Source organism: Lichenostomus cassidix, chromosome 5, assembly GCF_008360975.1.
Source record: "Lichenostomus cassidix isolate B80296 chromosome 5, HeHo_3.0, whole genome shotgun sequence".
NCBI classification, from domain to species: Eukaryota; Metazoa; Chordata; class Aves; order Passeriformes; family Meliphagidae; genus Lichenostomus; species Lichenostomus cassidix.
The window spans coordinates 57,470,615-57,494,869 of record NC_139486.1 but is presented as its reverse complement, the minus strand read 5'-3'; the positions used below and the strand labels follow the sequence as shown (position 1 = coordinate 57,494,869).

Sequence of the window (24,255 nt, the reverse complement as noted above, 5' to 3'; positions counted from 1 at the left end):
CTCCACAGAAAACCCTGACTTTAAAGAAGACAACATCTCTGTGTAACATTTTGCAATTTTCTCTAATTTTCTGTCTTTTCTAATCACTGCCAATGCTGTCTTCAAGTCTCAATTGCTCTATTTTTTATCTAAGCCTACACAAGCTTTTTTTATGGCAGCGTTCTGTTCATTTCCCCATTATTTCTCAGCTCAAACTTTCCAATTATTTTGTCTTTAGTTAAAAGACTTCACTTCTTCAAATTCACCCGGGGCAACTTCATTATTCTGCTTTCCAGCTATCTATCCAGTGTCAATTATGGGACCATTTTTTGCTGTGTTACCACAGCAATGATACTCAGTCCAGTTTTCTAACAGCGTGATAACAGTGTTTGACTCACAATTCTTCTTTCTTTTTTTAATTGCTCATGGATTCCAATCTAATTTGTGAAAATCATTTCTATTTCGAACATGATGAAGTAGAAATGTGATGAGCTTTTGAGCGAGTGGAGGCCAGGAATACAGACATCATTGCCCCTCTGTTCAATTTGACCTCATTTTGCTTGCAACCAGAGCCACCCAGTGTAAAAAGGATTCAATACAAATGGCTGGTTTTTATTGACAAATGTGCCTAATTAGCAGCATTTCGAAGGCACTTGACACCACTGAATCAAAGAACTGACCTTGATATCAGAATATTGCTCCTCATTACGCTGAGAGGAACACTGAGAATTCACACCTATTTTATAAGTTCTTCTTTCTCATATTATTTTGTAATCCCTCATGTTTGAAATGTTTCAGGCGCTATTAGAAGGTGTTTTACCTCTTGAAGGATGTATCACCCACACCACAAATTATTACTATGAATTGATAGTGTTATAAATACTGTACTGAGATAGCATGAAGTTGCCACAGGTGACTGTTTTCAGTTTGTTTGAGATCCTTTTTAGAGCCAGTGGCATTCAGAAGGTGCCTTACCCCATGGCAAAAGGGAAAACAACTGCATTTTGGACAGGATTATTTTTTTTCTCCTCCTCCTTACCTCATCTTACATTCAATGCCTTATAAGGTGTTTTGTTGCTTAATAAAATAAATGCTTTGCTGGCGTGTTTCATAATAACATACATGTATAGGTTTTGTGCTTCCTACAAGCCACCACTATTAATTTACACCAGGAAATTAATTTGTTTCATACATGTACAACAAGAGAAAGTCATTGCCCAAAGTCACTGCATCCTGAGTAGTCCTATTGAGAATTACCCAACAGAGAGCTCTCTGGAAAATAAAGAACTTGTTGGAAGTTTTCTTATCATTTTGACACAAGTGACTAATGAAAGAATGGTGTATTTTGATTAAGTGTAGAAATTGGTGATAAAGCCAGACATCCTTGACAAATGATGTTTAGTTAGGACAACTTGCTGGTTCAAATGCTTTCCAAAATTCTTTCTGTTGCTGATTACTTTACTGAGCCACTTTTCTCTCTTTCATTGCAAACCAGTCTCAAGCAGGCTTAGCTCAGAATCTACCAAAGTTGCTCTCTTATTACTCTAAATGGAGATAACTAGCTCATACTGAAATAATCTTTCACTGAGAAACTCGGAATAATTTAGGAGAGAGTTGAAGACTGTGTCATTACTCATCTCTGGAGGAGTTTGTATTTGAATATTGCCAATTAAAAGTGCCCTTAGAAATCGCTGAAACAGGAACAACTTCTGAGGCTTGTGTTGCTTTCTAATTATATCTTGCTCAGAACTCCAGGTCCCACAGCACCCAGCAGTAGCAGAAGTTAGAAATGGCATGCACTTCTTAGAGGAATTCCACAGCTTTTCTGGCTTGCACTGAATTTCCAGTGATTCCATAAATTTGATTATTCAACCAATGCTTCCAGCATTTTGTGTAGGAAACAGTTTTGTGCACTTACACTGTTTTGTTGGTCAGAAAGCTTTTCTGCTCCAAAACCAATGCTTCACTGTTTGTTCTTTTTAGTATCATTCACTTGTTTCCAATCTTCTCCCTTTGATGTTTGTATTTTTAGCTGTCTGAGATCTCATTTAGGCCTTTTACTTATCACACTCATTCTGTTTAGCCTGTTATTATTAATTCATTCCTGGCTCCCAGTCAGTTTTGCTGCTCTTTGAATAAACACCAAAGGTTCAGTGTAGCTTTATTGATGCAGGAATGGCAGAGAAGAAGCAGCAGCCCTTTTTGTGCTGGAGATGCCATGGTTTGACTTGAATTTTCCATATATTAAAACATTCTCAATGTATCTGAAAGGCATCCCACCTGCCTAAGAAAATTCCTCTGGAGTTCTGTCCAGGCAGGAGAGGAGATGGGTGTTTGTGCTGCTGGAGTTGTCATCAGCAATTCCCATCCTCTGGGATCTTTTAGCAGGCAGGAGAGGCTGGGGCAGCCTTCTTGGAGCTCTGAGAGCATGGCAAGGGAGGAACCAGCTGGATCCACTCTCCTTCACCTCTTTCTGTTCCAGCAGCTGCTGCTTGCTTAATGGGAGAGAAACATGCTTTGAATATTCCCACCTCAGTCAACCAATGCATTTAAATAGAGGACAGTTCCACTCTGCTTCTTCACTGAATGTTCTTCCTTTCACAGGGCTGAGTAGCTACAACTTCACTACAAGTAAACCACTGAATTTGCTGTTCCATGGATCTTCCATCACTGTTATTCTCTCCATCTCAGGAACATTATAAGATTTTATCAGAGGAACCTGTCCATTTTATCTTGAATTTTATCTTGAGGAACTTGAACAGGAGTTGATATCTCAACCTGTGTTGCTCCTGGAGGTTGAGATATCAACACAGACTTCAGCCAGAGCCCCAGAGGAGTACCTAGAGTTATCAAAACATTCAATTTCTGTAAGATGACAGTTCTATAACCAGAGTGTCTGGGTCTCATCTCCTCCTTGGCTCCATTTGTTGCATAAACAAAAAGCAGTAGGGAACATTGTATGTTGAAGGTGATTTCTTGTCTTCTCGTTCAATTTGCAGCTTTCATATTTGCAGTTTTATTGCGTGGTGTTCGTGAGTCAGTGGGACAACCCAAAATGTCATTTATTCAGGGATGCTTGTTATTCAAGCAACAGGTAACTGCAGTATTTCAGGTATTTCCACCCAGCACAAACTTCTCTCACACACAGAGAATTCATCTGGCTGGAGGCTTCACTGGGAAGGCAGCATAACTGCATGGATTTTACAGCAATATTCCAGGCTGACAGGGAGGTGTTTGGTCTCAGTTCCATTGCTTTTTTCTTTCACAAGAGCATGGTTCTCCTGGGTATTTTATTATCAAGTTCTAGGGAAAAAAAAAAAAAGAAAAAAGTATGCCAGTGAAAAGCAGAACATTTATAATTTAAGAATAAATAATAAAGTTGCTGGAGGGTAAAAATGACATGAAAGTCATTAACTATGGTGGTAATGTCTATTTAAAATGGTAATGAAAAGCAGTCTGCTCTGAAAGAAAACCATTAAACAAAGGCTCAAATAACATTTTCAATCAAACCATCACCACTGGTATTACCTAGCTTACCCAGAGTTTACCTGAGGATCTGGTATTTTGATTTCTGCCATTCTGGCAGACTCCAAGTTCATGGACACCACCTGATGCTCTGCTCTGAGTGCTAGTTTGGACAGAGTCACACCAGAATACAATTTTTCTGAAAGTGGAAGCATCTCCATATGTGTTGGCACCTGGGCAGCAGCTGGGTCATCCTGTGCATTTTGTTCTCTCCATGCTCTGAGTACCTCCAGCAGGACGTAGGTTACAAAAAAGAAAGGAGGGAAAAGGTACAAAGAGAGCTCTTTTGGCTTCAGCTAGTGCTGGGCATTTGGAGCTGCACATATGGACTCTGCATTGTCTGATTGACTCCCCATAACCCAGTCTCCTCATCTCTTGGAATAATTTGGATTACGGTCTTTTTTCCCATCCAATCCCCACACTGTTTTGGTTTTTGGCTTTTTGTGGGTTTTTTGGTTTCATTTTTTTTTTTTAAAGAAAGCTGGGACAATTCATCTCAAAAGACTCGAAGCAAAGATGAATCCAATTTTCAAGAACTCAGAAGAAGTCTGCCACTGGGGACCCACATGCTTGCACAGGGCAGAAAGTCTCCAAGCAGATGCTGCTGCTCCTCCAGCAATGTGCATGGATATCGAGAAGTGTATTCTCTTTAAAAGCTTCTCTTTGTAGCTCTTTTTTCCTAAGGAACACAAGCTGCCTCTTACCCTTCTCTCCTGAAATAAAATATGTCTCCTGCCTATTTTTCCATGGGTTTTTTTTCCTGTTTTCCATTTCTGATGTTATATTATTGTTAAACAGTGCTCTCTGTCAGGGGAGGTAGAGGGGAGATGCATGGGGGTCACCATTCCCATTCTCCACGTGCTCCTCTCTGAGGGTTTGGCCTGAAAGCTGCACTCAGGGCAAGTGTGAAATGCAAATTTTCTCTGGAGAGCCTCTGGAAGCAGCTGGGATGTCACACTTCAGCAGGAATTGACATTGGGTCACCCCAAGGGACAGAACTGGTGCTTCAGTAACATCAAATGATGCCAAGAAGCCAAGTGGGGGGTGACAAATGATAATTGGGTGTGATTCGTGAGCCCCAGGGGAGCCCAAAAGGGTTTTGGGTGTCAGGATGATCTCCCTGGATGTCCTGAAGCACATTTGGTCCCCAGGTGATTTCAGGGGACACTGTGGGCCCCTGGGGACACCTCAGGGGACTTCTGAGCAAGAAATTCAGAAGGGGATGGGCCTGATCTGCAGAGCTAGATTTGGGGTATGGGCATGCAGAACTGCCCTCTAGGAGTTCTGGTGTGGTGACCCCAAAATCACAGGCACAGCATGCATGTCTGGGGCAGGAGAAGCCAACAGTGACAACCTGGGCATCATCTGTGGCTGCTAATTAGCACAGAGAGTTACCTGAGATCACCAATTAATAGATGGGATTGCTAGAGGTCACCTTTACCCCAAAATGTTGGCTCATGGTCATCCAAAGTCACTCATTAGCACAGAGAGTTAGCCCTGTACCCAAAATTTCAGCTCAGGTCATCCTGAGATCACCACTTATCCCATGGGGTCACCAGAGATGATCTGCATCCCAAAATTTTGGCTCATGGTCCTCTGAGATCACTAATTATCCCATGAGGTTACTAGAGAGCAACATTACCCAAATATTTCAGCTTGTGGTTATTGGAGACCAAGCAGGCTCTTTCTTTGGGGTACCAGCTGAGGTCACCAAATTAGTGATTAATTTCTAACAACAAGAGTCTCTGCTGAGTGCTGCACAAAGCCATAAAGCAGAGTTAGTGCTGGGGACAGTGTCAAACACACGATTATAAAACCACAAAGCCTATTTTACACTGTGGTTATTAATTTCCACAATCACAGACATGTTCACTGTCTCTCCAGCTGCTCCCATCCATCACTTTCATTAGGCAGTCACTTCCAGTTATCCAACACTATTTTAACACTCTATTTTCAACTGCAATATGATGTGAAAACAAATGCCTGGTTTTTTTTCCTAAAATAATGAGAATGAGGGCAGGAAAAACAGATGGGAATTAATCCTTACAATCTCAGGGAGGATGATTTCTCCCAACCATCCACCTCCTTAACCACGGCATGTTTAACAAAATGTGCTTCCTAAACTTCATTGCTGACAGTGCAAATAAGAACACGAGACACTGTACAGGTGTCAGAGATGGCTGTTTTCTAAGCAGGGGAAAACATGGCAGAGATTTGCCATCTTTCAGAGGCCCTGAAAAATTCTGTTTAAAATGCACTTTCATCACTGTAGGGACCTGTGCAAAGGCAACAACAAATTAAGCGTTACAGATTACTGATCATTTCCTCTGAGCACAAACTTCCCTGGGTGTAACTGAGCTCACAGGGAGCTGCAATGGCTTCATTCTGCCATTACAGCTCAGAGACACATTTTGTTGCTACATCTTCTCTGCAGCACAGAATCCAAACCACATTTTTCAACCATAAAGAAGAAAGCCAAACCTTGCTGTGCTCAGACCTTCTTGTCTTCAGCCAGACTTTAGCAGAGACACTGGAGATGACTCAATTGTAGTGAAGCTGTGCAGGGATGCAGAGCAAACAGGAGTCCTCTTCACTGCCTCGAGGCAGAAATGAGAATAAAAGTCTGTCTGGAAGGACAAAATTGTTTGACCAGATCAAAAACATTTTTCAGGAGGAAACTCAGAAACCAGGGAACAAAAATAAAAGTTCCTTTTTTAATCATCCAAAATGAGCTAGGCCTGGCTTGGATTTTAAAAGAAATGAGTAAGTTGTCAACACAAGACAGTAGGTATGATTCTTCCCACTTGAGTTCACCACAGCATGTTCATTAGTGTCAGCAGAGACACAGATGGGTCTCCAGCCTACAAACTGCAAATCCCATAAAGAACTGCTGCTTGAGCTGGTTTAGTGCTGAGTTAATTAATTGTAGGTGGTAAATAACTGATGAAATAATGCCATGAAATAATGCCATGACTTTGAATGCACATTCAAAGTCACACCCACAGTGGTATTGGGCAGATTGGTGTTCACACCAATCCAGGGATGCTGGATTTGTGTCTTTGGCATCCTCAGCCATTAGGATAACCTGACTCCACTTCTTCTTCTACTCTGGGCCAGCACATTCCTGCAGTGGGAAGAGGGGCTGAGATGGGAAGGAAAAGTCCCCCTAAAGGAGGGAATTATCTGCTGGTGCTGTGCTAATGAAGGGCTGTGGCTGATATCATTATAATGCTTAAATATAAGCAGAAAGGCATAGAACCATGTGCTCAGGGCTGGGGCTGATATCATTATAATGCTTAAATATAACCAGAAAGGTATAGAACCATGTGCTCAGGGAATTGGGGTGCTTTACAGGAATAAAGGAGGAGAGGAGATGAATTGGTGAGACAGTCTCTCATTACCAGACATGACTTCACCTGTAGGCCTTCCTCTTGCCTCCCAGCAATGACATTGGCTTTCTTTCACAGCAATTCATGCATTTCAAAGGGCCAATGGCATAAAAGGATTCTAAAAATAGGTTCAAGCCTGAAACCAAAGAGCAGCTCTTTCATTAGCAACAAGGGAAGCAGAAGGGGAAAGAATTGTAGGGCAGAGCTCCCTAAGAGTGCCAAATGACTGGCATTTCATGTATTTATGCTATCTAACAGACATTCTGCTGGAATCAGGACACATTTCAGAGGCACAGTGACTGATCTAGCCAGAACCTACTGGGTGTGCTCCTTTCTTCTTACACCAAGAGGGAGTGCTGGCAATCAGAGTCCTGGGACATGACACATATCAGCACTCCATCTGGCAGGGAATCCCACAGGATCAGCTTGAATCCCTGCTGTGTTCTGATGGAACAGCTGGGCACTCACCCTGAACCTGTGCCTATAAAGGATCAGCTGCACAAGGTGGATTCTCTGCATCCCACACATCCTTGGACATCTGCACTTCTCCTGCAGAGAAGAAATCCTACCCATGAAGATCAACCCTTTATCCAAAGCCTCTGCAACTCATCACAAGCCAAGTTCATCATCTCTCTTGGAATGACAGCCTGGAAACAAAATGCAAATGGTGAGCAGAACAAAGCATGATCCAGTGTGCTCAGTCCAGGATTCACTGTGCCAGCTGGGAAGAGAGGAAATGGAAACCCATTCTGTGTGTGTGAGTACACAGAAATTCCAGTTTAGAACAGATCCTGGATTCAGACTGAGCTCAGGGATGGCAGATCTCAGAGCTCATGACATCCTGAGACAGCTGCTATGCACAGTCAGGTCAGAACTGGGATTCAAATAAATATCCAGCAGATTTGTACACCGCTGACAACCATGGGGTGTGAAAAGGGATGAAACAAGTTGAAGATAATGTTATTCCAGGTCCTACAGCAGTGAATGCTGAGGTGCAGCTGACGTCCTTTCCTCTGTGCCAGGGAGCCTCTTTGCTTGGTTTCAGCAGAAGGGAAGGAAGGTCAGCAGCCTCAGAGGAGTTACAGAGAATTGCCAGGTCTGGCTGCATCAAGAGCAGGGCACGGGAGAGGAAGGAATTTGTCAATAAAACAGCAGATATTTGAGAGGGAGGGCAACTAAAATTCCTTTTCTTTTCCTGGCTAGGTGGAGCTTGTACAGATGGAGACCATACTGCTCCTAGACGAGGACCAATGACACTTCTGACAGTACAAAATGACCACAGCCAATTTGAGTGTTCAGCTGCCAAAGTCACACCTGAAAACATGCTGCTATCTGGGCAAAGAAAGCAAAAGTGCTCTCTGCACTGCCTGTCTCACTGTTTGCCTCGGTTTTAGCCTTGGAAGATACCCAGTGCTTTAAGGACTGAGGCAGATGGGGTAGAACTGATCCAAATAAATCAATTAAGAGGTCCACATCTGAGCTGCTTGGATTAGGCTCTCTCCTGAATTGTTAATGGACATCATACAATTCATCATGCACTAAAATAGAGAGCTAAAATAGGACAGGTGAGTCATGCCTAAAAATAGCTAATCACTTCCATTAACTAACAAGGGGAGCCTGGAGCACCCAGTTCAGCTACAAATGTATATCCAACCCTCGTGTCTGAGGGGAGAGCAGTGACTCCCATCCCAGGTTATTGCCAGGAGCAGGAATGACCCCTTCTTTTCCAACAGTGCCTGCAGATCCACTGGGAGAAATCCCTGAGCTGTGCTTTGCTGCCTTTCTCTGGCTGCTCGAGTGCAGAGCCCAGGAACAGGACAGGCCAGGCTGAGACACACAGCACAGATCCTCTCTCTTTTAAGGTCCCTTTGAGCCCCTCCTGGAGATCAGAGGAGGTGAGAGAGGGTTGTCTTGTGATTATGTTCAGGAGAGGTGGGGAAGGAGAGAGAGGATCCCAGTGTGTCAGGCCAGGAGGGTTTAAAGACAAAACTGGGATGTTATTGGCAGGAAGGTCACCTTTGGGGCTGAGAAGCAAACTGTGCTCTTGGAAAGAAATGCTCTTATAACAGAGAAGAAAAGACTTAACCTCGCAGGGCCTGGTGAAATCAGTGGGAAGACTTGCATGAATTTGAAAGCTTCATTTATCCATGTTGTTATCATCACCTCTAGAGAGGCTGCAGTGGGGAGCAGAGCTGCCAGAAATGAATGGGAAAATGGTTGGGACTGCACAGCCTAATCCAGAAACCATCCCTGACTTCTGCGTCAACTCCAAAAATAGCAGGTTTTTTTTTTTTTTTTACATCAAATCATCCCACATCCTTCTAATACCACAGCATCTCCCTCATGATCACTGCTCCTCCACAAGCACACTGCTAGCTAAGATCTGTTTTCACCATGGGAGATAATGACTCCCCAGCTCAAGACAAAGGGAGTGCTACTGAAAAAGCCCTTGGTTCACTGTCTGGGTTGCCCAGGATCCTTTTCCTCAGGGAGGAGATGCATGATATTCTCACTTTATTGTATTGAGATTTTTATCTGCAGTTACTGTGCAGAATTAGCTTTCGTTCTCAGTGTGCCTAGACAGCCAGTTGTCAGAGAACATGTATGGCTACTGTGTGCTTTCCTTGCCCACATTTCCCTGCTCCCAGCCTCTGGACCATTCCTATCACCCAAGATAACCAATCCTCCACTGGCAATGTCCCTAGGAAATCCTGACGCTGGCCAGCAATCCCTGCTAGCATGCAGGAACAAGGTTTAGGCTCACTGTTTATGCACCCAAAGGACCTCTGGTCACAGATCCACTTTTAAGCACCTGCTTGTTTTAAGCACCTCTACTGAATATAAAGAATTTACTCAAAGATCCTTTGGAGTCATCAATAACTTAACATTGCAAGAATGCAAGCCTTTTGGGTGATGATCCCAATGAGTGCTGTGCAGATTTCTTGGTAATTAGTCCTACAAACACCATCATTAAACTTTAAACTAATATAAAGGAAATGTGCAACTGAGCACGCTAATAATAACACAAGACAGTTTGTTATGCTGAGTGTCTCCATAAAGATATTCTTTATAACACCTTTGGCACAACTGGGACCTTGCATAATTAAATTTGATTTCACTTTCTTACAACTCTAAGCATAACTGGAGATTTCTAATTAGCTACAATTATTCTCTTAGAAATGTGTTCTATTTAGTATAATCTTGTATTCTTCTAGCCAAATGCCATATGTATTTATTATTATTATCTCCCACTGATAGCTTTTTAACTGAGACACTTTGACTGAGATAAATAACTACATGCCTCCCAACCACAACTCTTTGTGTGGCATCTGCTTTGGGTGCTAAAATAATTTACTAAGTGAAAAATAGCAGTTTATGGAGATAAGATAACTTCCCCTTCTACTATTTTAAGAGGAGATAAAAACGCTGGCTGATTATCTTCTAAATCTAACATTTCCACACCCCACCCCACCAAAAGCTGCTAATCAAGTGGCCTCATTAATGAGCCTTCCTCACCTAATTGTGTTTCCCTTCTGCTAAGACAGCAGACAAGCAGGCTGCAGCTTCCTCTCAGTGTCTACAATTTGGTTTGCTGGCATGCCCAGAGCACTCATGCCAGCCAGTGGGAGCTGCAAGATGAGGAACATCCATGCCCCAAAAACCCACCCAGTGCCAGTCAAATATGGTCTGGGGCAGGACAGTCCCTACCCACCCATGCTCCTGTGCTACCTGTGCTCCTGCAGCCATGTGGTGCCAATTACAGGGGCAATTAAGCAAAAAAAAGGCCTGTTTTCTGCACAGCTGTGCCCCAAGCTGCACCAGCCCAGATGTGTTCTCTCACAGAGTGCATTGGAGCAAGAGGCAGAGGTTGAATTACCAGCTGAAATGGAAACAGACAAAAAGTGATAAATTGGAGAACAAACCACCTGAACTTATTTACTTCTGGAGAAATTAATGAACCCCACGAGCTCATAGGTTGCAGAGCAAATTAAATAAATGTCTTTCCCTTTTAAAATCTGGGGAATTACAGCAAGTGGAATTGACTTTATGCTTGTCTTCCCTCTAATTCACTCCAGGTAGCAATCTGGTGAAATACAGAGGGGAAATGGCAAGACAAATCTGTATCAAAATGCAAACAACACGAAATGAAAGAGTGGGAGCAGGTCAAGGAGTAGTGCATAACTTTAAAAATTATGTAAGTTATTTTGTCATAGTTACCATTTCCTTACTTTGTATTCACAGATGTAGGGCACAGCATGCCTTGGGAGCTGATGCTATCACACCAGACTTTGAAAAGATCCACCAGCAAATCCAAAGTAAATAAAGTTAGAAAAGCATTTGTACTTATCACATATACTGCAGGGTCTCAATGCTTTCTGGGTCAGTGCTGGATCTCACTTAGTTTGCAGTTTTCTCATCACCAAGCATTCAGAAATTCTATATATAACATGTACATCGTGTTGCTAAAATAAATAATGAGTACATCTTGTTTGCTTGCAGATTTTGATGCATACAGGTTGTTTATTCTCCATGCTTTCCTCATCCCCTTTTCTGGACAAAAGCAAATTTACTTTGGGGGTGGGGGAGAAAGAAGCTAAAGTTTGAGGTTACAGTTTTGAGAAGTATCTTTAGCTTAAAGATACAATTGTAGCAATTGGTGATAATTTGAACATTAACAATTAAATGGGTTTTGTAGTCTCAGACTCAGTCTCTTTTCTCCAGATATATACCTGACAAAATGGTTTAAACAATTCAAACAGTAAAAATATTGAAATTTTGTATCTACCATGATACTCCGGGATGCTCACACCTGAAAGACCACCTGCATTAAGACTGTATTAAAATCTATAAAATTTTAATTTACAAAATAAACAAAATGAAATTTTCATTTATCAAACTATTTTGGTACCAAAAATGACTGGTTTATGGAATATAACTGAATCCAGTTCACAATTTTAATATGCCAACATCACTTATGATAGATTAAACAGGAGGTTTCACTTCTGGCATATAAAGCTGTCTATTCTAGGTCACTGACAATAACCCTCTGTCATAAAGCTGTAATGAGCTTTATAGTTTCATTAAAATATTACTTTTCCTTTTGTGAATTAACAACGATTCCTCATCTTGTTCTCTTCATCTGTTTGTATTTGGCACAGCCGTTTCATTATTGATGTAAAGCAGCAATTCAACATTTAATGATTAATTTTCATGTAAATCTTTCCCATCTAAATAATTGATGGGAAAGATGAGCAGAGGCATTTGGAGCCAGCAGTTGTTGTTCCTTCTGCCTCTTCTCATCCCTGCAGTGGTTTCTGCCAGGTCCCAAGGAGAACACACCTTTTTGGGGGAGATGGATGGAATTCCCCAGCCCTGTGCCAGTCCAGATGGGGAATTATCTGAGTACAAATCTCTGCTCTGTCCACCCAAAGCTGCATCTTCCTCCTGCCTTGCATATGGTTAAGCACCTGATTTTGCATAGAGCCCTCCATCTCCTGCATCGTCAGGAGGCTGCAGGCAGCTCATCCTGCAGAAGCCTTGCTTGTCCAAATGCCTACCAAAAATTGCTCCAATTTAGGGAAAAGGCCACGCAGCAAAATGCTACTGCCCTAGAGCATAAACTGTGCCTGACAGTCAGGATTGAGCTGTGCTCTGTTCCTTTGCAAGGATATTTATCTGCTGGATTCACCGGCGTTATGTCTGGATATCCCAAACTACCACCAGAGCACTGGAAATGCTCCATCTTCATCTTCATCTTCATCTTCACCTTCACCTATCTTCATCTTCACCTTCATCATCTTCATGTTCATCTTCATCTTCTTCTTCACCTTCACCTTCATCTTCATCTATCTTCATCTTCACCTTCATCTTCATCTATCTTCATCTTCACCTTCATCTTCATCTTCATCTTCACCTTCACCTTCATCCAAACTCCATCTTCACCTTCATCTTCATCCAAACTCTCCCAACCCTGTCTCTCATTATTCAGCAATTCATATTTACATTTATGGCCCAAAACTGTAATTAAATCCCTGCTAGTCCCTTAAACCCCAAAGGAGAAACTATCTGGATCTACCCAGGCATCTCCTGGGAGAAACACCACATCTTCACCATGGTTTTAATACAGCTTGTGTTATGTGATTTTCACAGCAATTAATATATTAAATAAATTCATAGAATGACCTCCTTTCACAATGTTTAAGTTTTAAATTTCATTGTAATGTGAAGAAAATACTCTGGAGTAGAAAACAGGTTATTCTGAGAAAGAAATGTCAGCGGCTTCCTCCTACTCTGCCCTGCTAACATTTTAATATATAAGTATTCTCTTTAAAAGTTAAATAGAATTGTAAGCTGTAAGAGGGAATAAATGTTATAAAGATAGAAATCTCTATTGCCATTTATGTGCTAAGTTAAAAAAAGCAACCATCTTTGCCTGCTTGGGGGTATTTTTCCCTCAGAAGTCACTTTTTAATCTGATTTAAATCCAATTAAGTCTGAACATCTGAAATGAAGAACAAGTCTTTGAATTCATGTATAACTGATTTAACTAATCACTGCCTTACTGCAGAGCTACTAAGCAAACAAACTATGAAAAATAAATGTGAAATTAGATCCAAATCACAGACAGCCTTGATTTTGTTTTTAAAATAAATAAATAATCATCCTGCACAAAGCACGGATGTTTTCTGTTTTCTACAGCCAGTCAAAGCTGAAGTCGTTAGATTTTAGAAGTGAAGAATTATAGTTTAAAGAGAATGACTGCTGCTTTTTCTTTTTAACCTGGGATTTTGGACAGAAAGCACTTGTGATCCTTGAGAAACCCTCCTGCAGGCAGACTGGGAACCCCGAAGAAACTGGGGAAGCCCCACTGCTCCATCCTGATTTTTCCTGGCTCTGCATTTCCTCCTTGGCTCCTGCAATGTCCTATTCCAGGAGCTCCTTCCTCACTCAGCACTGATGCTCAGTGCTAACCAGCTCAGGCACCAGCAGCCTCAGGCTGCCTCCTCCAGGGCATTCCCCCAGCTAGCCACGCTTTACTCTGACTTTACTCTGACTTTACTCTGACTTTCTGGACTATCAAGCACCTTTGGCAACCCACTGGTATTTCAGAAGGGTGAATGAGTCCTGGAGGTCTCAGTTCCTACCACATCTTACCCAAAGGAAGATCACCTTACAGAGCTCATAATTGTGTAACTCTAGGAAAACGGAGGTACTTTAAAGCTCCTTATCATACAATATCTGCCTTTAAAGCTGCTGTCTGCTTCCCAGGTGGAAGAAGCCCCTGTTTGATTTTCTGGAATGCTGCCAGAGCCTGCTAAGGCAGCTTTCTGCTGTGGATCACAGGCTCTGTAGCTGCAGGCAGAGCTCCTCCCAGATAGATTAGTACAAATTAACGTGTGCATCCAGCAATCTTGCTGACATTTTTCCTTCCCCTCTCTCACACACATCCTCCCAGCCGCTGGAACTGGGCTGGCAGAGATTGCATCTCAAAAAGCACAAGGCAGCAGCAGCAGCTCATTTCTGAAATACCTATCAGCTGTCCATCAGAGCTCATATCCAGCTGCAAATGCTGTTTGCAACAGCTCAGAAAGCCTGCAGCTATTCAGCCTGGGCAGTAAGAGCAAAGATGACAAGCCCAAAATGACAGCTCTTAACTCATTGCCTTGTTCCTTTCCATGACATAAAGCTTTTCCTCCTCTCCTTTTGAACTATGTAACAGACTGCAAAGTTTCCAGGGAGCAAAAGAGTGGGCAATCTCACATATGTGCCTTGGAGATATGTCTTAGGTGTGCATACAGGGAAAGAAACCAGGAAAGAAACTCACTCAGACTGTTCCTAAACCCCAGCACAGCTCTGTGCATCCAGCTCAGCGCTGTGGCAAAGGCAGCTGTTGGCTTCTGCTGTCATTTTTCTGTGCTTTTTCTCAAGGTTTAAGTGAAAGGATTGCTCAGCTAGAGGTCATCATCTTTTTTTTTTTTTTTTTGTAATACTTGTTTTGATAATCCAAATTTCACCACAGGTTAGAAGAAAAACTTCAATCACTTTTAAGCCACTTGAAGATTCTCCCATTTGGTCCATAACACATAAACATTCCAATTTCTCATCTCGTTTGCAGTCCCTTCCTAATAACCCTTGGCACTGAAGAGGATTAAGCAACAGATGATTCTTGCAAATAGTATCACACTTGCCAAGCATTAGCTGAATGCCATTAAAGGTCCAAGCACCTCACTTGGAATTGCAGGTATTTCTCTTCCTGCCTAAACAGCACTGAGGAGCTCACAGGAGACAGCAGAAATGCAAGAGGCTGCTATGCAAACAAACCCCAGGTCAGCTCCCAGAGTTTTGTCAGGGTTGGATTTTACTCCTGCTCCTCTCCATCCCAGCAATCAGCCAGCCATTAGAAGCTGGTTTCCTAAATTACTGTGGTGCAATCTAAGCTGCCCCAGCATTGCCCTTTTACCTGGTATCTTTAGATATATTATAGTCCAGGTAACCTAAGTGTAACGAGGGAACACATTTCTGTCCTTCTTTCTTTTAAGGGTGATATATTGGGTGATTTTTTTTTTCCCCCCTAAACATTTACAACCAGAAAAATTGGAAGAAAAACATACCATCAAGAGATTTGAACTATTTCCTCTCTGTTGTGGGAAAGGGTGAATTAGCTAAAAGGTAATAAAAAGTGATGGATTTGCAGGAGAGCAAAATTAGCTATGATATATTTTAAAGCACTTTTGATATATTTATTAAAAGTCAAGATGTGCTTCAAAAGAAATCCCAGTACACTTTCAAAAAAACTGCATGGCTTTAAAAAGATGCACTTAAGAAATGAATCAACACTTTTTTTTTTTCAAATTTGCATTGGGATTTATCAGTGTGGTACCAGTAGCAGGGAAGGTTTTGCTGCAGCATTCTAATTAGCACAGATCTTATCTAAGCTCCAGCACTCTAAATTTACAACAATAGGGAGAGATGGGTTTATGCACAAGGTGTTTCCACAGTGTTTATAATGGAATAGTTTCCCTCTCCCCTGCCTATACTGCAGTCCCTGTAGGAAATGCAAATAAAAGCAAATAGCATGGACATTGCTGCTGGCAATGCACCAGTGAGGTGGCATTCATTATCTTCTCCTGCATAATTAGATCCAGGTATGCCACCGTTTTAAATATAGCATAAGCAGTCAATTAACTTCTATTTCCCGCTTATAAGCCCATAAACAGACTAAAGGAAAACAAATGGGAGAGGGAGGGGTGCTGAGGGAGTGAGGCAAGGCAGGAGGAAGGCAGAGTTTAGGGATTGCAATTGATTAGGAAAAACAAGGTGTGGAAACTCATCCACACACAAATCCACTGCTGTGATTCAAGGCTCAGCACATCTTCCAGAGGACAGTTTAATGGCCACTATCTACCTTGACCAGATGAAGTCCCTTTTCCTAATCCCCAGTCCTCCTGAACTTTAATCCACCGCTATTTAAGTTTGCCATAAAATATTTTATTTGCTTTGCCATGCTATTACCCGATCAGTGAGTATATTATATCCTAATAACTTGTGTGTGTTCCCTCTGGCACAGGAGCAGAGGACAGGTGACTCTGCCTTCCTGAGCCTGCTGCAAACCACTCTGTTTAAACACTGCTGAAGAAATCACACGAGATCAAGAGACCCTGCTCTTCATTCTGGATTAACATCATGACAAGACACATTCTTTCTCATTCTGCAGAAACAATTTTTTCTCTTCTCCTCGCTATTTACTCATTAACCCTTCTAATGCCTGTACCAGGCAGAACAAGCCATTTACCTCTCAGACACAGGAGCCACATCTGGGGATGCCTTGTGGGGACTTGCCAGGCTGGGGTGGAGGGGGGAGCTGGGCACAGGCACTGCCAGATCAGTGCTGTGGCTCCAGAGGTGCCATCAGCCACCAGAGCACAGCGCAGCCTCCCGGAGCCTCCCGTGGGTAACACCCTGCAGAGCTCCTCACAGGCTGGAGCAGCATCTGCCAGTGAGAGTCCAACCTGCAGGAGAGGCAATGAGCAAAAACTGAATTAAATTGGTGGTGGAAAACCTGCTGGAGCTCCCATGCCAGCCACACAAAGCACAGCAGGTGTGTCACTGACCTGTAAGGAGTGGGTTTGCCTCGAAGAACAGCAGCTTGAGTGAGAAGAACCTTGTCAAGATATAATGGCTTCCCTTTCTCCAGCCTGAACTGGGGAAAGCCATTAAAAGCTACCAGAATATAAGAGGCAAAATATTTACAGCATGGTTATTTATACATGCTACACAGTCACCTTGAATTATAATATTGCCCCTGCTTTTAGCTGCATTTTTAACCTTCTAGAATTTTCCTCCAGCCAAAAGAGAACAATAAAGTTAATAGTTCATCGTATACTCAGTGACTGCTAAAAATCCTGTGGTTTTAAGTTCTGCTAACATAGAACATATTCAGTATTTTGCTAAACTAACTGTATGTATTAAAAGTAAATGGTAAAGCAACAGGGCTTTGACTGTCTCTGGTATTAGGAGAACTTTGAACTTTTGGAGATTTTTGACAGACAGAAATTATAAATATCAGTGAATATTCTTCAGTGCTTCACTGATGTTCTCCCTGAGCAATTTGTTCCCTGCTTCAGGATATTAGACAGCCATATATTTTACTTTTCCTGGTAGCAGCCAATTTGCAAGAAAGCAAGTAATATAAAAATAGCTATTTACTCAGTAACAAGCAGTACAGTACATTATCACTCGACATTGATGTTGTTAGAGGATAGCAAATCGATAATCAGTTCTTATTCTGTAACTTTGAAAACCATCTGCTTCCATCACTGCAAAGCATGCTCTGCTGCAGCAAAGCCTTTACTGCCAAACTAACAAACAATTTGCTTTATGATGTCTAAAGACAATGTGGTATCAAAACCTTTTTAATCACTCACCATTCAAACAAGTGGAATGGTTGGGTTATACAGACTCAATTGTAACTCCCTCTTACACCCTTGCCAGAAAAATACTTTGTTTACCTCTCAAACTCAGAGTTTCTGATTCTATGGGCTATTATGTTATTAGATCCTACATGGCAGTTTTATCATTGCCGTTTATCACTGAATTGGAGCAGGACCAAGATGCTCATTCCAAAGAGCTCCTGCTCTGCTCTGCTCTGCTCTGCTCACCTGTGTGCCTCAATTCATGCACCCAGGGTTCCCTGGGGAGACCCTCAAAGGCACCTCCTGCTCCTCACTAAACATCTGGAGACCTCAGCACTCTTTTAAAGCACAGCTTCAATAAATAGCTAACATCTGAGAACAACCTGGGAAGAACTACTGTCGCTGTAAAGTCTCATGCATCCCACAGAATGTGCAGGAAACATTCTACCAGGGATGAAGGTGGGGATGTGGGGAGGGAAAGGCAGAGCTGCAAGCAGCTCACAAAGCCTCCAGTGATCACTTCTAGGCTGCCAACAGGGTTTCCTCCTCGAGCTGGAAATGGGCAGTGCAGGATCCCAGTCCTGCTCTGTTCTACCCACAGCCCTCTGCTTCTCCAATCCATCTTGTCTTTGCAGCTCCAGCCAGGAATTGCCATTGCTGGCTGCTCTGCCTCCCCAGCCCTGCCCTGGCACAGCCCCTCTCCCAAGGGACACTCACAGCTCCTGCCCTTGGACATCCTCCCAGCGGCCAGGGTTAGGTGATTCTCTAAATAAAATCATAAAAAGCAGGAACAGCTTCCAGCCTTGCCTATTTGTCCACCTTGTAAAGACAAATAAAAAAAAAATCTAATTGTAGTTTAGTGTATTGATACCTCTGGACTCCTTTTCTTTGCTTCCCTGGCTTACAAGCCTTTCCTATAAATCACTTCCACATTTAGTGTCAACAGCTTCACAAATTCATTTGTCTTTGCTAAAAGCATCATTGCCCGTGTTGATATCACCTGGCTCTTCAACCCAAGTGTTTCCCTTGCATGCTCCTCTTCTAATCTGCACTGCCCAATGACATCATATTTTCAACATTAAGTAATATTAGTTTTATTTGCTTGATTTCAGCTTCACTTTCCTCTCATGCAGAAAGCCAAAAGAATCTTTATAACCTAGACTGCTCAGTGATGTCCCATTACATACTTGATAATGGCTTTCCAGTTCCTGAACTGTTACCTCTTCTTTGCATCTGGTGCCAGCCTGAGCTTAACAAACCATTTATTTTTGCTATAGGCAGTACTCTCATGTCATAAAAAGAGCAGAAATCTCATTCTGGAGTTCCTGCTTATTTGACATGATGCTTTATTTTCCTTTTGGTTCTCTCCCTTCCATTTGTAAGCTCTGACTTAATGATTTCTTTTGCCTTCAATTACCAAACATCACCCCATCTATTTGGAAATTTTCATTAAACAGCATTTTTTATTACAATTATTCAATTGTAAAAGCTGCAATTTTGACCACTTCTTAACTGAGAGGCTTCACTGAAGCTGCTAAAACTCTTCTTATGTTTAAGCTATCACAAATAATTTTATCTGTTTTAAAGCACAACCTGATAATCACACAGCCCAGTCACACATCACAAATTTTTGAATTTACTGTTTCACCAGTCAGTTTACCTCACTTTGACTATGCTTGCTGAAAGATATGTTTTGGACAAGATGTATTTTCTGCATCAGAGCTGCTGCTGTGAATCTGGAACTGCTCCTAACACTGTGGCATTCCCATTAGGAACTAAAATCAGTGAATTGTATTTGTTTGCTCAGTGTTTCATAAAGTGTTTCTCTTTAGGTCTCTTCCTTATCTTCTGGGTGCTGGAGGCAAAGTCCTCACAGGTTCTTTTTTCCCTGCTTATGGTTAGGTCACCATTTGGCAGAAATTCAGGGCAAAAGGGTATTTTCTCCCTGCCATCCCCTCACCACGCTGGGCATCTGCCCAGGGAAGGGCAGGGCAGAGTCTTACTGACAGTAATAATTTAAGTTCAACATCAACAATCTTGAATCACTGAAAAAAATGCACATTTTCAAACACACACCTTGTTCTAAAGCTTAGCTCTTAATTTTAGCTCAGCTGGGGTATAATTTTTGAATGTGTAGGGCTGACATTTCTCATTGCTATCCTTGCACTGGATCAACTCATCTGAAATAGATGACATCCATCTATTTTCACTCGAAATAGCATTACTCACCCTAGAAAAGCCCCTCTGTAAATAGTATCTCAAACATTGCCAATTGACTTAGAGTGAGATGGCTACTCAGAGGTGAAAAAGCCATCTGGGATAATTTCTTTTTTCCCCAACTGTAGAGGATCTATATGTGTACACCATAATCCCATCTATCTGACAGGAATGCTTTAATTCAGGAAGAGAAATAGCTTTGAACTTTCATGCTGAGCAACACTCAGACACACGAAACCTTCAGCTTAACTCCCCTGAACTCCACAGGCATGCAGAACTGCAGCCAACATTGGTGATTTACACCACCCTGCATGTCCCAAAACACTTCCTGGGGATGCCTGAGGCTTTGAGAAGGATTGATTGCTCTCAGGCTCACCTGTCTAGCAACTTGGCTTCAGACAAAACTGTAGCCTTGGTTTACTGAATGAAGGTTTGAATACTGCTCAGCCAGTTCTGAGAACTCCAAGCATAAAGGACATGGAACAGACCATTCTCAGGGACAGCCAGGAGTCACTCTTTCAAATTCCAGAAAATTGCTGTCTCCCTTGTTCCCCGAGACAGCAAATACTTCAGCAAGGTGTCATTAAAAAAAAAAGGATGCCTGAGAGGCAGGTATCTGGTTAGGCCTGCCTTCCCTTAATAATGAAAACAGATTTTTTGAGATTGAGATTCAGATTGTGCATTAATTCTAGCTAATAAAACAAATTCTAGTTAATAAAACAAAGTGACATGTGAATGAAAAAAACCCCAAACAGTTATGGTTCCAAATTTCCTTTTTCTATAGGCATAAAAACAAATATTTCTTTTGCTTAGTCTTGACATTATCTGCTCAGTCCCTGTTCAGGCTGTAAGACTGCAGAGATGGGACAGCCTGAGATATCAGCAAAATAATCAAGAAAAGCAAAGAATAAACTGTAAAGAAGGGGACAATCACTTTTTGTCAGCTACCTGTTTGATAAAAATGTGAGTAAATGGCCAAACCTGTGCTCAGGTTGAAAAATCACCTGTCCAGCTACAAAAAATGTGCTTTAAAAATACACATTTGGGTTTCTTCAATCCTTACCTTAACAGGTAAGTTTACCCTTACAATTAGTGCTTACCTGAACATATTTTGGTGACTCTCTGATTCTGATTTCAGAGACATTAAGTAAGGATTTCCTATTTTCAGTCTGGAGACACAGCAGCAGTAGCAAAGCCCACACATTCTAGCACCTGGATGAATATTTTGCATCCTATTCAGGTAGGAAAACAAATCTGCCTATTTAGTACTGCAGAGGGAATCAATCAAATCCAGTGCAAAGAAACACTGGATTACATCAAATCCATTTCCAATTCTCACCCGAGGAAAAGCAGATTTAGAGTTAATCAAACAGCAATCAATCAACTGCATTATTAGAAAACAGGATTTTAACAGGTTTAAATTCACTAAAAGATCCTGGTCTCTGCCTTGTGTTTGGAGTGATGGTGTGATCTGCAGCAGAACCTCTAAGCCTCTCCTCACTGCAGTGGATCTACACGAAAAACCACCAGGCACTCAATAATAGAGAGCTTTGGGACAGGTAAATTAGCAGGGATGACACAAGGAGTCCTTTGAAAGAAATCACAGAAGAGAGAATCCACTACCTGAGGGTTTGTTTTGTGTACATGCTGTGAAATAGAGTCCAGCCCTGCAGAACCAGGGGCTGTGAGCACAGAACCACCCGAGCAGCACTGCCCTGCCAGGTCACTCTCTGCCTCTCCCAGGGGGTTTCTCCCCATGAGGAGAAACAAAGAAGACACAAGAAAGAAACCTGAATCAGTCCAGATCCTGTTGTAGCTATTTCTGTCTCAAAGAGAACATCATCCAGAGGCTTCCTTCCCCAAGCCACTTGATTTCAATTGAAACACTTCAATGAAACAATCTCACGCACAAATTTGGATTAAAAAAATTCAAGTCTAAGGCGCTGCTGAAGCAGAGATTTCAGTGTATGCCAGTCATCAGAATTCAGTGTATGCCTCACACTGCACAGCTGAAATAGCAATTAAAAAACTTAAATGACAGATATATGGGTTTGGGAACCTTACTTCAGGTTTTTTGTTTGCTTGTGCTTTCTTTTTGACTGGGCATGATTTTTGGCATCATGCATGCATGTGTTGTCAATGTCCTCATGGTGGCTTCATTAAAAAACCCAAATTTGACACTTTTTTTCAGCTTATTGATGCACATCCTTCTCAGATACACCTGAACCTGTGCTTGGGGAACTATCCAGGGGCAGCTAGTAGCAAAAAATAATCCTGTTAGCACCTGTAAGTAATTTGCAGGTTACCTGCAATACCAGCAAGTCAGTAACACCTTCGAGGTCAATGACAGCTGGATCAGAATTATTGCTGACTTCTACCAGTAACAGAGAATTGGATATGAAGCATTCAGACACCCCAGGTTGGATATTTTAATTTTTTTTTATTTTAATTTATACTACCATGAATCTTCCTTACACCAATTTAAATTTCAATGAGCTCCAAAGACGTACCTTAAGAAGAAGAGGAGCTTGTTGGCAGGCACATTTTTCTGCTGGCAGAATATGTTCCTCAAACAATTATGTCTTATCACAACACTCACTTAGAATTTTACATCAAACTGTATCATGGGGCCTTTTTAAAAACCCCTCATTAATGATGATTATGTAAGTACCATTAGATGTGAGACATTCCCATATTGCTCGTAGGAGTTATGATTTAATTCTGTTAAAATCTACTCCACCATTTGTGTAATCACTCCTGACATTTTACCTTTTGTTTTGTAGAACATTATTGTCTGTCACAGGGAAAAAAAAAAAAAAGTATTTTGGTTGTCACTGCAATCGGAGTGAAAAGAAGTTATCAATTAAATCTTGTACACAGAGATACCTGGAAACTCACTGAAAGCTCCTGGGGGAAGATATATTACTGGAAGACAGTAGTTATTTAGGTCTCTGAGGCAACACAGAGGTGCTAATAAATCCCACACACACTCCTGTTGGGCTGATACTATTCAGCATTTGTGGGCAATAATTCAGCTTTGGCCTCTCATAGTGACCAGCAGAGCTGGGAACTCACCTTCCTCACAAGACAGAACACAAGGTTCTGGTTTAGAGAACCTAGGCTGAGGTTTGTACCAGAAGGCAAAGAGATTTTACTGGATTTTCTGTGAGCTGGAATTTTCGTTTCCTGTTTCTCACTGATTTGCTTTTTTTTCTGCCATCAGAATCAAAGAGAAAATACTCTTTCACAGGATGAGTAAGTAGAAACAGCTACAAAATTCCAATTGCCAGAGCTTTGACCAAGTCCCTTAACTAGCAGCAAGTTTCCTTTCACAGAAGACAGTGCTAGTCCTCCTCAGGTTAATACTATACTACAAATATACACTTTATATATATAAAACTTATATATATGCATTCTCCTGAGCACACACAACATCCATCTCACAAAAAGAGAGGAGAATTTTCTTAACCTGTTATAATAAACATTGTTCATTCAGCGTTTTAATTTTAGTGCCCATACATTTAGAGGGAATAGGGAATTTCATCAAGAAAGAAGTTTTGAAAGTTCTTACTTACCTTGGTCACATAGGATACAGGGAATTAAGTTTTCCTCCACAATGTGCTCTTTGAGCTGAGGCTTCTGAGTACTCTGAAGGTACATGTGATGTGACTAGAGATCAAATTACTTCATGAGGAAAAGTTCATCACAGTCAGGGCAACTGCTTAAAATGCAACATAAACAGGTCTGTGTCAATATTTTGACTTTGTGTAAACAATTCAAGCTGCACCACTCTGGAGATAATGACACCTAATGCAGTATAAAATCCTCTGAAAGGGTTTTATGGAATTAATTTGTATTTGAGCTCTGGAAGGAAATTGGTCTGCAGTGGAAAACTGTGAACTTCTGTGGTCTTGTGAAATGTGATGCTAACAAGGTCTGGAGCTTCCAGAAAGCATCCTGGGAAAGCACTTCACTGCTGCAAGGTAAAAGGGAAAGGAATGATTTTCAGAGCCTGCACTGTCTTTAACCCATTTACAGAGCTTCAGAAATTGGTCAGTCTGACAGACTGCAATATATGATTTTGTCTGAGTATAAATGACATATTTCTTACAGCTCTGATGCTACACCTCTGGGCAAATACTTTTTCTCCTGTTTTGCAACATCGTGAGCTCAGCTGGAAAGGACATTGATCACTGCTTTAGAGCCCTGCTAATAAAACTAAGGGAAAGCAA

At 41.7% G+C, this 24,255-nt stretch overlaps 2 long non-coding RNA genes across 5 annotated transcripts; both read right to left on the bottom strand.

Annotated features, from left to right (window-relative positions):
- Positions 1-1,304: 1,304 nt before the first annotated feature.
- Positions 1,305-9,966, bottom strand: LOC146436738 (uncharacterized). 3 transcript variants are annotated; one of them, XR_014852772.1, is made up of 4 exons: positions 8,980-9,966; positions 7,362-7,540; positions 5,986-6,131; positions 1,305-3,282 (listed from the first exon to the last, which is right to left on the bottom strand). It is a non-coding gene; the product is annotated as an uncharacterized LOC146436738 (long non-coding RNA). The 3 variants fall into 3 exon arrangements; XR_014852771.1 differs by having other exon boundaries at positions 7,362-9,959; XR_014852773.1 differs by lacking the exons at positions 5,986-6,131; positions 7,362-7,540; positions 8,980-9,966 and adding an exon at positions 3,528-5,978.
- Positions 9,967-10,677: 711 nt separating this feature from the next.
- On the bottom strand, positions 10,678-21,630 carry LOC146436737 (uncharacterized). Of its 2 annotated transcripts, XR_014852770.1 has the most exons (4): positions 21,124-21,630; positions 17,006-19,851; positions 16,687-16,903; positions 10,678-10,773 (listed from the first exon to the last, which is right to left on the bottom strand). It is a non-coding gene; the product is annotated as an uncharacterized LOC146436737 (long non-coding RNA). The 2 variants fall into 2 exon arrangements; XR_014852769.1 differs by having other exon boundaries at positions 16,687-19,851.
- Positions 21,631-24,255: the final 2,625 nt, after the last annotated feature.